General features: G+C 38.0%; 1 protein-coding gene across 4 annotated transcripts in view; it reads left to right on the top strand.

Annotated features, from left to right (window-relative positions):
* The window catches only part of TMEM63B (transmembrane protein 63B), a 92,122-nt gene that overhangs the window by 36,050 nt on the left and 38,839 nt on the right, over positions 1-17,233 (top strand). The gene's annotated exons all lie outside the window — the stretch shown is intronic.

Genomic DNA, 17,233 nt, shown 5'->3' with positions numbered 1-17,233 from the left:
GTAATAACTAGCAGTCAGCACGGGTTTGTTAAGAACAGATCATGCCAAATCAATCTTATTTCATTCTTCAACTAAGTGACTAAATTGGTAGACCAGCAAAATACTGTGGACATAATATATTTAGATTTCAGCAAGGCATTCAACAAAGTAGACCACAACCTACTTCTTAGTAAGCTAGAAAAAGGTGGAATAGATAGCAACACCACTTGCAACTGGCTGACAAACCATACTCAACGAGTAGTCCTTAATGGGTTTAAGTCTATAAGGAGGGAAGTAAGCAGTGGGGTGCCACAAGGTTCCATCTTAGGCCCAGTACTCTTCAATATCTTCATTAACGACTTAGATGAGTGAATAGAAGGGGAACTTACCAAATTTGCAGATGATCCTAAGCTGGCAGGAAGTGCTAACACCCAAGAAGATAGGTTCAAGATCCAGATGGATCTTGACAGACTAGAACACTGGGCCATATCTAACAAAGTGAAATTCAATGTAGAGAAAAGTAAAGTCCTACACTTAGAGTAACCAAAAGTACACATATAGATTGGGTGAAACCAGGCTCAATAGCAGTAACTGAATAGTTAATAATGAATAGGCAACCTTTGTTGATAACAGGTGCAGTTTACCAGCAAAGGGATCTGAGGACCTTCAGTGGCACTAGTACCCGTGAGTTGGAAGTGTCTCTTCCTGACCTTTGGAAGGGCAGCAGGTACCATTGTAGAGTTCTGGAATGCGAGTGGGCCCAGGGAACAGTAAAAATACAGGAGATGAGTTTCCCTAATAGTTTAGATAACTGGATCAGGGGTACCCATTTAAGGGTCCTGATCTCCTGAGCTAGAAGCCTAATGCTCTCCTGCCTTTCGGGAGAAAGGAAGACTCTCCTTTCTATGGTATCTATGATGGCTCCTAGGTGAATTAGGTGAGTTGATGGGGTTAAGTGACTCTTGGCCCAATTTATAGAGGACCCATGATGTTGAAGAGCCTGTATCGTAAAACGGCTGTCTAGTTCAGACTGACTAACCGATGATGACAGAATTAAAATGTCATCAAGGTAACACTGTAACCGGATGGGTCTACCTGGGAGGTGTCCGGCCAGAGCTGCCAAGACCTTAATGAATGTCCTGGGAGCTGATACTAGCCCGAAAGGAAGAGCCGCATATTCAAAATGCATATTATTATAGCAAAATCTAAGAAATTTACTGTGGGAAGGCCCAATCGGAATGTGCAAGTATGCCTCTGTTAGGTCTATAGATGTTAAAACATCGCCCTTCCTGATGCCCAGTAGGATAGATTGTAACGTGGTCATCTTAAATTTCCAGTGCACCAGAGAGCAGTTGAGGTGCTTTAGATCTAAAATTGCCCTCCCACTACTGGATGCTCTTCACAGCTCACGGAAAACAGGCGTATCAGGTAAGTACCAACGCCCTGTCTAAGTCTACATGGAGGGAAGTAAGCAATGGGGTGCCACAAAATTCCATCTTAGGCCCAGTACTCTTCAATATCTTCATTAACAACTTAGATGAGGGAATAGAAGGGGAACTTACCAAATTTGCAGATGATACTAAGCTGGCAGGAATAGCTAACACCCAAGAAGATAGGCTCAAGATCCAGTTGGATCTTGACAGACTAGAACACTGGGCCATATCTAACAAAATGAAATTCAATGTAGAGAAAAGTAAAGTCCTACACTTAGACAAGAGAAACCAAAAGTACACATATAGATTGGGTGAAACCAGGCTCAATAGCAGTAACTGGGAAAGGGATCTTGGACTCTTAGTGGACAACCAGCTAAATATGAGCCAGCAGTGTGCAGCAGCAGCCAAAAAAGCTAATGCAGTCCTAAGTTGTATTAACAGAGGGATACAATCATGATCAAGGGAGGTACTAATACCACTCTCTAAAGCCTTAGTAAGACCACACCTAGAGTACTGCATCCAGTTTTGTTCACCACATTATAAAAAAGATGTTGAGACTCTAGAAAAAGTACAGAGAAGAGCAACCAGGATGATAAGGGGACTGGAGACTAAAACATACGAAGAACGGTTACAGGAACTGGGCTTGGCTAGTCTAGTAAAGAGAAGGACCAGGGGAGACATGATAGCAGTCTTCCAATATTTGAGGGGCTGCCACAGAGAGGAAGGGGTCAAACTATTTTCTAAAGCGCTATAGGCCAGACAAAGAATAATGGATGGAAACTGAACAAGGAGAGATTTAACCTGGAAATAGGGAGAAACTTTCTGACAGTGAGAACAATCAACCAATGGAACAGGTTGCCCTTGGAAGTTGTGGGAGCGCCATCATTTGAGACTTTCAAGAAGAGATTGGACTGCCATTTGTCAGAAATGGTGTAGGGTCTCAAGCTTGGGCAGGGGGGTTGGACTAGATGACCTACAAGGTCCCTTCCAACTCTGTTTATCTGTTATCTGTCTCTCCATCTCACTCACAGGTTAAAATGTCTACAGGATGCCCTGCATCACATCAATTGTTGCATGTTGATGTAGAACTTGTTTCTTTATTGCCCTATCAGAATGTGGCTTGCTTGTACAGATCTTTTGACGTGAAATCTTGCATCCACTGAGGAACCCTGCAACTTATCAGCATGTATTTCTTGTCATCTTTTCCTCCTCAAGTTAATCGACCTTCTATTTTAGGAATAATGCTGTTGCTACACAGTGTCAGGGTATAGGAAATAACTGTATTAAGTAGTTAATGATTGAGGATGGTACTGTAGTCCAGGGACAAGAAAGGAAAAGGTTTGTGATTTTTTTTCAGCTCATTGCCCTGACATTCAAGGGACCTTGAGGCCAACTGCTACTGTTCCAGGAACAGCTGTGTGATAGACTTCCTCTTTAATAATATTCTCATAAAGAAATAGAGCATTAAAGAGTAAATTTTAGTCACAGATACCTATATCAGAGTTTGGTTTCCTATCATTTACAAGTAAGAATTCTTTAAGATCACAAATAGTAGCAGGTATTTCTTTTCACACAATTTAGTCGTATGAAATATAATTCTCTACCAGATAGTAGAGCTTCTTGTAAGTAGTTTCATCTTCAGTTGTTAATAGATTTGTCTGCTGCTGTTTTTGCCATTGCAACTTGGAGTGGTTGCTCACCTGCATCAATTCATCTTATTCTCCACAAAATGTCACCTTTGATCAGATCTCCTGTTAGTTATTAACATAATTAAAGCACATCAGTAAAGTGCACAGGTATGTTATGATAGTTATACTTAATGTATCCAGACTGTTACATTGTCAAGCAGCCAACTTTCACCAAGAATATAGATACTTATTCAGTTGCTGAAATTCATTCAATTTAAGTCCATTCTTGCATTGTTTTCTTGGACATAAGCTGAACCACGTCATGCTCATAAATGTAATCCCACAATTTATTAGACACTTTTTTCAGCTTTATCTGTATTTGACAGCTGGAGTCAAATACAGATAAATACAGGTGAGCTGGAGGCCACGTTAAAGAACAAAAATTACCTTGATTAAATTGAAGTTACATTTCATTCAAAATAAATTAATGAAATGCAGTTAACATATTTACTCCAATGTATTTCATTATTTCACTGTTTTTTTGCAACACAAAACAGGTTTGCAACAACTATATGATTCTAGAGACTAATATGAAAGGTTGAACAGAGATGCAGCCAGATACTCACATATGCAAAAAATTGTGGCTATCGCATTATCATTGGGGAATACATGACAATAATCAATAATGGCAATAATCAATTTTTCAAAAAAAAAACCATTGCTTTTGAGTATGATACATAATAGTGATTTATTTGAAATAAACAGTTATGAAAATGGAGCCTCAAAAGAAATTATTTCAGGAACTTCTACAGAAAAATGTAATTCTGTACTGCATATTAACACATCCCATTTTCAATTGCACATAATTTAGAAGCTTAAGAAATATTGGTTCATGGAAAAGTAAAAGCTAATAAATTACCTGAACAAAATAAATTTTAAAAGTGGCAGAATCTGGCAATGCAGCAGACATTTTTTATTGGAACAAATGCATTTTAAAAAGGGATTCTGTATCAAAATGAATGAAGAAGTTCCAATAATTCACAAATTTCTAAAGTTATCTGAAAAATATTTCAGGGAATAAATAATTGGAAAGTATTTAATCCATAGAGGGAACTATGCTGAAAATATTATGAAAATATGGTGCCATTAATTATTTATAATCCAACTACATCAATTATTTTAGAAGCCGCATAAAATTCTGCAGTTCTTGATTCATCTACCATTAAAACATGAAAATCTGAGCTGCGTTTATTGTCCCTAGCAGTGATTTCAAAACCTGATCTAATAAGGAATCAGCTAGGAATTAAAACTGCACTAAGTAGTTTTCCAAGGCAGTACATACAAGGCAGAAAAAGGAGGAATGGGATAAATGAAACCTTTTTTCTCTTTCTCTTTTCAGACTGCAGATATTTCATTATAGCAAAGATTGTGGCAGCTTTAGATAATTTTTTTAAAAAATGCCTTGGTGCAGAGGCTGAATGCAGCACTTATTATTACTTCTCCGTCATTGCCTTTTTTTGATCTGAAGTGTAGGTTGACTTTGGCAAGTGCATAGAATTTGCCATTTTCCACATCAGGTTTAATTGATGAGTGGAAGATCAACTACCGAGTTAGCCCTTTCTAACCTTATTCTTGAAGCATTTGGCCAGAGGAAACTAGCATTTCTTAGTTCAGCCCATACTTTTGACGTAAAATATGGAAATCAATTATCCAAATGTGAGGATTTAGCCTTCAGATGCCTTACAAAATTGCAAATCTGTATATGGTTACTAGGAAGTGAACTGTGAGATTTCTAACGAAATGTGAATAAAGTAAAGCGGATGCAATCATTTTTCAGTTTAAACTGAATGGTTGGGTTGCTATGTTGACATATATTTGTGCTGTGCTGATCTGCCACAATAATAGTTCAGCTTTCCCAGTTAACCAGCCTTCCCAGCCTTATACAGGTGAAACTCGAAAAATTACAATATCGTGCAAAAGTTCATTTATTTCAGTAATGCTTAAAAGGTGAAATTAATATATGAGATAGACTTATTACATGCAAAGCAAGATAGTTCAAGCCGTGATTTGTCATAATTGAGATGATTATGGCTCATGAAAACCTCAAATGCACAATCTCAGAAAATTAGAATATTACATGCAATCAATAAAACAAGGATTGTACATAGAACAATATCGGACCTCTGAAAACTATAAGCATGCATATGTACTCAGTACTTGGTTTGGGCCCCTTTTGCAGCAATTACTGCCTCAATGCGGCGTGGCATGGAAGCTATCAGCCTGTGGCACTGCTGAGGTGTTATGGAAGACCAGGATGCTTCAATAGCAGCCTTCAGCTCTTCTGCATTGTTCAGTCTCATGTCTCTCATCTTTCTCTTGGCAATGCCCCATAGATTCTCTATGGGGTTTAGGTCAGGCGAGTTTGCTGGCCAATCAAGCACAGTAATCCCATGGTCATTGAACCAGGTTTTGGTGCTTTTGGCAGTGTGGGCAGGTGCCAAGTCCTGCTGGAAAATGAAGTCAGCATCACCATAAAGCTTGTCTGTAGAAGGAAGCATGAAGTGCTCCAAAATCTCCTGTTAGATGGCTGCGTTGACCCTGGACTTAATGAAGCACAGTGGACCAACACCAGCAGATGACATGGCTCCCCAAATCAACACAGACTATGGAAACTTCACACTGGACTTCAAGCATCTTGCGGTGTGTGCCTCTCCATTCTTCCTCCAGACTCTGGGTCCTTGGTTTCCAAATGAGATGCAAAAGTTGCTTTCATCAGAAAAGAGGACTTTGGACCACTGAGCAACAGACCAGTTCTGTTTTTCTTTAGCCCAGGTAAGACGCTTCTGATGTTGTTTGTTGTTCAGGAGCGGCTTGACAAGAGGAATACGACATTTGAAGCCCATGTCCAGGATCCGTCTGTGTGTGGTGGCTCTTGATGCACTGACTCCAGCCTCAGTCCACTCCTTGTGAAAGTCCCCAACACTTTTGAATGGTGTTTTCCACCAGGCTGCGGTCATCCCTGCTGCTTGTGCACCTTTTTCTTCCACACTTTTCCCTTCCACATAACTTTCTATTAATGTGCTTTGATACAGCACTTTGGGAACATCCAACTTCTTTTGCAATTACCTTTTGAAGCTTTCCCTCCTTATGGAGGGTGTCAATGATGGTTTTCTGCACAACTGTCAGGTCAGCAGTCTTTCCCATGATTGTGAGTCCTACTGAACCAGACTGAGAGACCATTTAAAGGCTCAGGAAACCTTTGCAGGTGTTATGGCTTAATTAGCTGATTAGAGTGGAACACTTTGAGCCTAGAATATTGAACCTTTTCACAATATTCTAATTTTCTGAGATTGTGGATTTGGGGTTTTCATGAGCTGTAAGCCATAATCATCTTAATTATGACACATCACAGCTTGAACTATCTTGTTTTGCATGTAATGAGTCTATCTCATATATTAGTTTCACCTTTTAAGTTGCATTACTGAAATAAATGAACTTTTGCATAATATTCTAATTTTTTGAGTTTCATCTGTAAGTGTTTACAAGGCAAGGCCAAGATCGGGAGGGAAACTCACAATGCAAAGGTATAAGCAGAACTTGAAGTATGGCTAGAATTAATTCCTGAAGTTCAGGCAAGGTGAGAGTGTCTGGCAAATCAATCTTGCTTTGCATGTAATGAGTCTATCTCATATATTAGTTTCACCTTTTAAGTTGCATTACTGAAATAAATAAACTTTTGCACTTCTAATTCTAATTTTTCGAGTTTCACCTGTATGCTCCATTGTAGAACCTGCCTGGTCTCAATGCCTTATGTGGACAATTCAAACAATTCAGCATAAATCTCCCAGAGCTTCCCCTCCCAAAACAGTCTACAAGTACCAGTAATCTTTGACTTACAACCATTCATTTAGTGACAGTTCAAAATTGCAACAGCGCTGAAAAAAGTGACTTATGCCTGTTTTTCAAACCATTGGTCCCCATGGTCACATGATCCAAAATTTGAGTGCTTGGCAACTGGTTCATATTTATTATGGTTGCTGTGTCCCAGGATCATGTTGTCGTAGAGAAGTCAGATTCACCTAACAGTCGTATTACTAACTTAACAGCTACAGTGATTCACTTAACAAAATGTCTCGAGGAATGTTGTAAAATAGCCCAGAAATTTTGGGCTCAAATTGTGGATGTAAGTCAAGGATTACCTGTATGTCTGCTCAAGCAAGACATTATTGTTTCACTTTCATTCTTTGAAAAGTACCAGGTGAAATTTGTTTGCAGGAGCCGGTATTTAATTCATTTGGTGCATTTATGATCTACTGCATTAGTACTATTGGAAGGTTTGAAATGTACAAACACTGCAAAGCCAGGCATCAAATATTTACAAACAATACCATAGTAAAATGAATAAAAGAGTCAGCAGGATATAATAAGTAACTTATCAAGGTTGAATATATGGGTATTCCATCTTGCTGCTCGGTCAGGTATCTTGATAGGACAAGTGGCCGTTGAACCAAATGATACTCCAAAGTAAGTGTTCCATACTGCAGCGGAGATGCGGTGAGGTTGTTTATCTAAACCCAGCAAGTAAGGCTTTGGACATTGCCAAGATGCCAAGGAAAGCTTCTTTAGCAGATTATAAAGGATTTCTATGGCGATAGGGGAAAAGATAAGTCCTTCAGGTACACTGGGCACAAGCTATTTGGAGCTTTAGACGAAACATCATCTGAATACAGGCTGATTATCTGGATTTTTGTAGTATTATATTTATGTCAATAGGCTTTGTATAATTTTATTTTTTAATATTGTAAGCTGCTCAGAGTTACCTTGTGGTAAGATGGGTAGCTAATAATTTTAATAAATTCAGAAGCCAAAGTGGTTGCTGTAAAATAGGATATACTTGTTTCTACGAATCCTGGACAGGAAGATTTTAAATCCCAAAACAGCACTTTCACCTCTTCCTCCTCCTCATCTATTTAAAATGCAGATAACCACCAATTGATCTCAAAATAAAACAATGCCAGATTACTTTTTATTGATTTTCTGGAAAGTTGGACTGTATATCCATGCCAGCTTTGCTTTTCAGAAATAAAGTAGAAAACTTTTAGAGTTCTATTGGGATAACTTTGGCATTTTCAGCCTATTTTTCTCATTTTCTGGCTGATACGTACTGACAATATAACACGTTTTCTTGCTGAAAACTGGAAAGAAAATTACTCCTGTTACTAAATGGTTCTTTATTAGGAGATCTCACAAAACTAAAAGACAGATTTGAGGTCTCTAATGTGTCCTCTTTTCCCTAGGGAAAAGGACTATATACATTATGTTACATAGTTAAGGCATTGAAGTCTTTTTATCTCAATTTTATCATGTTGTGCTACATATTTTAAATATTAGAAATTGCTATGTATTTATACAGTATTTTATATTATATATAAATCCTTCATGGAATCAGTTACCTCAAGTTGTGGAGAACTTCCCATCACTGAATATGTCCAGAGAGAACATAAAAATCAATTCTACTCTGATCAAGGACTCATTGGCCTAAACATACCTTCAGTAATGGCATTATGTCCTAAGTTTTATCCTAAAATTCTCCTACCTTGCTCTTGTAGTGTATACAATGAACAATTACTTATCCTTTTGAGAACCTGTTTTAACTATCTGAAAATGAATGAAAGTAGGGAAAGTTTTGATAGAAAAAAGAGGTTATCCTTCCTGAATAAGGAAGGTATAGTGCTGTTGTGAAAAAATATTGTATCATTTTTCTGACTATAAAAGAATCGCTGGGCAAAATAAAGAGGGACACATTTTTTAAAAGGAATTAAGTAAGAATAACAGCTTGGGGAACAATCTTGTAAAGTCTGTCAGAACTTAATGATATGTTATTAGAAAAACTTTTTTTTTTTTGAAGAATCAAATTTCTGAGAGAACACGAGGAAAACACATTCTTTTCACACTGACTATCATTATCACAGGCCTGATCTCTCCCAGAGAAAAATATTCAGTTGCTAGCATTCATTCTCCCCTTTTCCTGCTCAGTCTTTTCTGGTCTCACCTCTGTTGTGCAAACTACATTTTAAGCTGTCAGTTCTGCAAAATCACATTTCTAAGTTTTTGTGCAATGCTTCCAACTGTCTAGCTCATCTGTCTAGCTCATCCCCTTCCATTAAATTCATGAAGTGTCTTATTGGCATCTGCAAAATGGAGAAATAGCTTTGCTGTTCTTCACTGTTCCAAAGCTGGTGCCCTCTTGCTGGTGAGCACAGGCAACTATTTTAAAAAGGCAAAGGGAATCATGTATAAAATAGTTTGGCTGCTTTTCACCAGTTTGATAAAATGGTATCTTGCATGGAATTTTATATTGAGGACATGTGTAGCTGCCAGTGAATTTGTGAGAAGGAGATAAAAGATTTAGGGGGAGAGCAAAGCTCTACTATTCAAAGCTACTAAAACCTTAATAAATCATAGGAAATTCTCAGTAGTAATGTTGGAAGAAAATATCCTTCTGGGTTCAGTTCCAAGTGGGGAAAAAGACACTGGAAACATGGAGGCTGTTGGAAAGATGGTTTAATGGTGGACAAGACCACATGGCTTGGAGCTCCAAAGAAGGAAGGATGATCACATGCTTCAAGGTGGAGGAAACGATCAAGAAGGGAGAGACCCTTATATAACCTCTTTGGGTACCCACCTTAGTGTTTCCTGTTCCTGTGCAAAAAATGTATCCCACTGGCTGTCAGACTCCCGGGGCGGAAGTCTTCGCTAACTTTGTAGGCTTTGTCTGGACCACATGGCTTCACCTGTGTGTTGGCTGATACAATCTTCCCAGGCCAGGTGGTGAGATGGGTAGAGGGCTTTATTATGTAGAATACTCTGGCTGGCCTAGGCCCTAATGGCCCATTAGCAAGGAAGCGGGGGTGAGTTTCTGCCTCTCTGAGTTTCTACTTTACTCTTTTTAGGGGAAATATTCTGCCTTTTTAATATTTCCTAGGATATTTCATTTTTCTAGGAGAGGAGTGGGTTTTAACTTCCAACAGTAACACTCATACAACCACATTCCACAGAAGAGGATTTTATTTGTTATTTATATTTATTAAATTTATATGCCACCCAACTCGCTGTCACATAAGGATACAGGCCACCTGATTGAAAGATTAGGGAAAAAAAGTCCTTTCCCAGTATAAAAACATTGCACTGAAAAGAAAATGTCTTTTAACTGCATCTAAAGGTCAACTTTTGAGGAAAGAGAGACATTCTGCTCAGCAAATCAAAATCAAATAGTTGAAAGCAAACAACCGTAGACCTGTACTGTCCCTCAAAAGTGGAAGAGTTAGTTTCTTCCCCCTCCCCTTTCTCTCCGGGAGTCACTTCTCACATTTTACAGGGGAAGGCAGGGGTGAAAAATTGTTTAAAGAGAGTTGCAAAACCCAGGAAGGACTGAGCAGGGTCTGAAGTCACTTTACCCTCTTTCTTGGTTCAACAAATAGACCAAAAAGTTGTTTGCCAATGAAATCAGAAAGAGGGTGAAAATGCCATATGAACGATAGGAAATATTTAAAAAGTGTGGAGGTTTTGTACTTGGTGGATTGGATATTGCTCCTTCAGGAAGAGTCCAACCTCAGCCTTTGAAGCTCACTAAGCCTAATCACCCCTCACGTGGAGGTTATTTGGTTAAAATAATTATAATAAAAACACAGAAACCCCTTTGTTGATCTTGGAGTAGAAGAGGATAAAAATAGTTGGTTATTCTCTAATGTCAGAAGTGTAATGCCTATGCGAATACTTGTGGGTGAGTCAGTCTGCTTGGGCTTTGATTGAGAGGGTCAGATGAGGACTAAATGAGACCCTGTTGATGCTATGACTTTTGGACTGCCCCAGGGAGGAGCTAAAGAGTGGCAGAAACAGATCTAGTCAGTGAGAGTGCCTTTGCTACACAGCCTGTCCCATGCACAGAGACTTTGCTAGTTGCAGGAGATACGTGTTTGAGTAGCTGATTATCTTGCACTGTGGGACACATTTTTTGATCTCAGTATTTCCTGAGATTACTAAAGTTATAGCACAATCTATACTGATTGGAATCAGTAGACGGTGTTAAATAATTGCAGAGTCATTTGTGACGCAAAGGTTGACTTTGGTTGCTATGGCAGGAGTAATATTTCACTGGAAAAGATCTCTCTATTCAAAACTGGCTAAGCAAAGCCCAGGATATGCTTTGCTAGATTGTCTGATTTTTAAGGTCAGAATTATTAAAGGATATATTAAGAGACTTTGGAAGAAACTTAATTTTTTTCATATATGTCAATAATTGTATAGTTAGCACTTCTCTCCTTGCTTCTTGTATATGAAATTGACAAATAAAGAAAATATTCAAATTGTTCAATTTATAAGCTAGTGCAAATAAGGATAGTGGCTGTTTTTTATCATTCCATATTAATGTATTTCTTATGGTTTGCATGCTGTAGCAATAGCATCCATAGAACTCTATTGATTATATTGTTATACATTATATAACATCAATTATTTTAGTTTATTTATTATTAATTTATTAAAAAGCACTGCATTTACAGTTAGTGTTGTTCTATAGCTACCAACTCTCCATGATCCAGCAGATATCCATTTGCCAGAATTTCTGTCATTAATTGCTTTAGAGTTCTTGTAAGCTTATGCTTGCATTATTAGTGAGAGTATCTAACTACCTTGCCCTCCATTAGCCTCTTTTGAATGCATTCAAATTTTCCCAGCATCAGGGACTTCTCTGGTGACTTCTTCCTCTCCATTAGATTCTGAAATATCGTAAACTTCATAATTAATGGTTTTAATAAGGAATCTAATTTTATTTCATCCAGAATTCAGTTGACTGTTCTTCTGGTGGTCCAAGGTAATGTCAATAGCTTTATCCAGGACCAACATTCAAATGTGTCTATTTTTAATTTCGTCATCCTTTTTCATGGGCTACCTTTCACAGCCATATGTTTTAACTAGGAATACCATGGCTTTGACAGCAAGTACAATGTCAGTATGATATTTCTGCACTTTAATATTTTGGCCACATGTCATAGTTTTCTCCCAAGTAGCTGGTGCTTATTTCATCACTACAATCACTGCCATGAATTGCTGAACCTAGGAATATGAAGTTTGTAACTACTTCAACTTCTTCTCCACCAATTTTCTCTGGATTGGTACGGCCTATCAGTGTAATCTTAGTTTTCTTTAATACTGAGCAGCAGATTAGGTTTGAGTTCAATAATTATGTACGTTTTCCTTGTTTCTAGCCATCAAAATGGTGTCATTAGTGTATGATATTTGTTATAGATTTTTCCCCATTTCCTATTTATTCTAGCATTTTTCATTACATATTCTGTATATAAATTAATTTAATAAAATGACATAAACAACCTTGGTCACACCTTTCCCAATTTAGGGCAATTTAGTTATAAGCTAGAGGTTTCAAACTCACGTCATCACAGTAGCGTCACGTGACTTATTGGGACTTTTCCCCTCTTTGCTAAACTGGGTGTGGCCAGCACATGATGCATCCGGCCCGCAGCCCGGGAGTTTGATAGCCCTGTTATAGGCAGATGGTACACCTGGCTTATGGTCACCCAGATAGATGGGTTTATGCCTTAGGTGACACTAGAATTCATGGTCTCTCAGCTTCTCACTTGATGCCTTAACTTTTGCATCAAACTGACTCTCTTGAGTTTTATGTTATGGGACTTATGAAAACTATATTTTTACTTATTTGCTTTTAATCTCACCTTTATTATTTTTATAAATAACTCAAGGCAGCAAACATACCTAATATATACATACCCTGTTTCCCGCAAAATAAGACCCAACCGGAAAATAAGCCCACTATCTTTTCACTATAAACCCTTTCGGTTGTAAAAGGGAATAACTCTTTTTATTCCAAAAGGTGATTCATAGTTTATCCAGGGTTATCCGTTTCTGCAGGCTTTTGTCTTACTGTTTTTTCCTCAAAGGATCCTTCACAGTATTGATTCCTACTTGCACTCTCAGATCTCAGACTCGCTGTCTTGATTTTTTTTCCGTCTTTTTGTCCATCTGGAGCTACAGCAGAGCCTCTCCCTTTCCTAGATCTGCATCCCATCTTTGAATTTAATGCATAAGGTGGCTCTCTTCCCAGATCTTTTGTGCCTCTTATTAAGTAAGCTGAGTCCCAGCCAGATGGTGATTCCCTCTATGTGCACTGCCTGTCAATCAATATCCTGCATGGTCCTTTGTTTACCATGCTTCTGCCAGCCTCCATCCATGTGAGCCAGCCTCCTTCAAGCCAGTAGGAATTAATTAGAGAAAACGGGTGGGGGAGACTCCAGTGATGTGACACTGCAGGTTTATAATGAAGCGTATTCAGTTGCCAATGTTCACTGCTGGGGTGGTGTTTTGTGTTTTTTGAGTTATAAAGCAAACCTGAAAGAATCAGACTTCAGCTTTTAGCATTAGACTCAATTCGCTATGCCAAGTCAGCCCAGGGCTTGAGGAAATGGGTTTTACAGATTTAATCTAGAGCAGGATCAGCGACATTGACTGTGGAAGAGCGAACTCACCATGTCAAGTGAGCAATTTTTTTCCTGGGATCCAAGCTTTAGTGCTATCTGGGAAGGAGAATTAAAGCAGCCCCACCTTCCCCTTAATTGGAGAGTTTATTTTATTTAATTAATTTTTTTTAAAAAAACTGAAAACAAGTACCTGCATGGGTGTGTCCAGGAAAAGAGTCAAGCCAGGAAGACAGAAGACATATGGAAAAGATTAGCACCTCAGCAGTAGTCTTTAGATCAGAGTGTCCAATCTTAGCAGCTTCAAGTCTTGTGGGCTTCAACTCCCAGAATGGCTGGCTGGGGAATTCTGGGAGCTGGAAGTCTACGAGTCTTAAAGTTGCCAAGATCAGACATCCATTCCTTTAGATAGCAACTTCTCTGAGCTGTAAGACACTGAGAGGCAGAACTGAGAGATTGTGGGCAAGAAAAGCCCACTTAGAGTCTGAAAACCCCAAACAAGCCTAAAACCAAAACAAGCCCACTGCTTGCAACCACCCCAGTACAGAGCTCTACTGACCAGCTCCACAAACTGTGAATGCTGAGGGAGAGAAAAGCCCATTGGCAAGTCTATAAAGAGGTGAAAAGGATTTTCAGATGCAAATGGACTGAGACTGACTGCAAGAGCTGAAGACCCGGGAGAGAAAGGGAGATTTAAAGAAGTAGTTAAGATAAGAAAACTTTGTGGTAACATAGGAATAGAAAAGAACGTAGAAATGTATGGATTAAATAATAGAATGGAATACCTTTATTGTCATTGCATTCCACGAATACAATGAAATTTGAAAGCTACTCCAGCACAGTGCCCCAACACCACATCACAATCACACTACAGAGTTTTAAAAATTAAAATAATTATAATGATAATAATAGGACTAAATCACAAATGCACTGTTTGATTCAAGACAATTACTACCTTGGAAAAGAAGCTGTTTCTCAATCTATTAGTCCTCATTTTAAGACACCTATAATGCCTCCCTGATGGTAACAGATCGAAATATGAATGTCCAGGATGAGAACGGTCTGATAATAACCCTGATAATAGAATAAATAGTACTACATTTACGTTAATGCAAAGGGTGGAATAAATTATGAGTTTTGTTTTGTACAATAAAACAGTTCTATGAGGAAAAAACTGATTCAGTCTTTGTGTCTATGTTCTGTGCCATATTGTGAAAAACCATAACACTGATTATATTTTAGCATCCTACTTAGAAGCCCATTTCCTATTTCCTTTTCTTTCTTAGTTGGATTGGCTTTAGTAAGTTTTCTATGCCAATCCATACATATCTGCAGAACGATAGGCTGTGACCATACACTTATGATCAGTTGGACAGAATGAATGTTAACACTTGCTGGCATTAAAAGCTCCTGTATGATCTGATGAAATTTCAGTGAATCCTTGAAGTACATGAAATGTCCAGGATTAGAAGGAGATGTTTCAGTATAGTACAAATAAATGAGATGAAACTTCACCACCCCTATCAAAACATAGGCAGAAATTCATTGGCTTCTGGGTGGGGACCTGTGGCAGATTATATGACTCTGTGAATGGCTACATGTGCTTGGATAGCATAGTAATGAAATTGGCAGCCAGCAGAAGTTCTGGCTGACAAAAAAAAAAAAAAATCTGGAAAAATGGGAGATTGGGGAATCTCCCACTTGCACTCTGGATAATCTGCCCCTTGCAAAGAGACTACAGGAATTGAATTTTTTGTGGTTGATTGTGAGTTGAGTGGCTTGGGAGCTGAGGAAATATCAATGTATCCGTATCTGCTGTGCACTTTTTATAGACATATGACCAGCAAAAACCTCACTCTCATAAACAATTTTGGATAAAATTAATTTACAACCTAAGAGTGATATTCCAACAGCAGGAAGAACAAAGACACTCAGTGAGTTGCCTTCTTTTTTTAGAATTAAGAAAACTAAAAAAACCCCACTGTCTTAAAAGAGTTTAATTTAACAGGAAAAAGCTGAATAAAATCTGGATTCAAGGAAATTTTAAGTGGAGAAAGGGAATAGTAATTTTAGAAAACAAAAGAATAACTTTTTTCCTAGCAAAAGTGCCTTTGAAAACATTAAAATTAATTAGACAGACTGGACCTTCTTGGCAATGCTGATTATTTACTATTAAACAAAGTAGATAATTGGTACAAAATAAGAAGATAGGGGTAATTTGAGCCAGACTGTGTGACTTTAACTGCTGAGAGCTGATTGGAATTAAATATTAAAGGCAGAGAAAAGCAAAACAAAAAAGGGAGAAACCATTTTACTTTCTCCCTAGTACTTCATATACAGTATGTTCACTTTATCATAATGGCAACATCAAGAAAAGCAGAAAAATTGGGAAAAAGAAGGAGAGAACAAATTACAGATACAAGTATTTCACCATATGTATTGCAGAAATTGTTTGAAGAAATAATAATAAGTTAACTACAACTGTTGCCAATAGTTTGAATGCTTTTTAAAACAAAATGGAAGAAGAGTGTGCAGGAATAATAAAAAAAAGGATATAAAAGAAGAACTTGTTTCTTTTAAAATTGAAGGACAAACAGGAAAAAAAAAGCCATGGAAGCAGTGGTGGGATTCAAAAAAATTTACTACAGGTTCTGTGGGTGTGACTTAGTGGGCATGGCAGGGGAAGGATACTGTAAAATCTCCATTTCCTCCCCACTCCTGGGGCAACGTTACTGCAAATCCCATTCCCTCTCCACCCCATTAACCTGCTTTCCAGCTCCGTTCTCCAGTGCAGGGCAACAAAAGAAGACCCAGCAAATCAGCTGGGACTCGGGAGGCAGAAAATAGATGGTGGCAGGGCCAATCAGAAGTGGTATTTGCCGGTTCTCTGAACTACTCAAAATTTCCGCTACCGGTTCTCCAGAACTGGTCAGAACTTGCTGAATACCACCTCTGGATGGAAGATATATATGGCTGCTGCAAGAGAGACAAAGATGGAAAGATTCAGCATTGCCCACCATGGAAGAATGGCCGGTGAAGTTGACAGAATTTGTTGAGATGGACAAACTGATTTCTTTGATTAGAGAAAAGACAATATCTGAAGTTTTCAATGGTGCCCAGAAATCTCTTACGACCTTTTTGCATAAAAATGGAAAAAAAAATTAACTTGTGATTTATGCTTTTGATGATTCAAGAGTATAGATTATAGAAAGAAGACAATGATGTAACTTTAGAGAAGTATAATTGCACTTATCAACTTATGTGAAGGATATCAGAACCTACGTCTTTTCTACTTCTTTCTACCTTTCTACTTTATTTTTCTATTTTATTTTACTTTTTTTCTTATTGCATTTTTAGCTTTTTTGTTATTTCTTTCTTTTTCTCTGCTTTATTTTACTTTGCATTAGTTCTTATTCTTAATTTTTTTTAATTCAAAAAATAGTACATAGACAGATTTTTTACATGGTCTCAGGTGTTTCTAAACATATGAAAATTGTGTAGGGTTATATATGCAGTGTATCTCATCAAAAAGAATATCCTGCTGTCTTGTTTTCAGTCTTGGACAGTTAAGCAAAGTCAAGCGATGATTCCTGTAGGGTAGTTGTCAAAAGGAAACTAGTCGTTCAATGTCTTGCTTGGCTGTTCTCTAGTCCAGGGGTCTCCAACCTTGGCAACTTCAAGA

The sequence above is a fragment of the Notechis scutatus genome, chromosome 1 (assembly GCF_049901735.1).
Source record: "Notechis scutatus isolate UNSWTSFEM ecotype Mainland chromosome 1, rNotScu1.2, whole genome shotgun sequence".
Taxonomy (NCBI): domain Eukaryota; kingdom Metazoa; phylum Chordata; class Lepidosauria; order Squamata; family Elapidae; genus Notechis; species Notechis scutatus.
The sequence above is the reverse complement of the archived record's forward strand: the minus strand, read 5'-3'. Positions and strand labels throughout refer to the sequence as shown.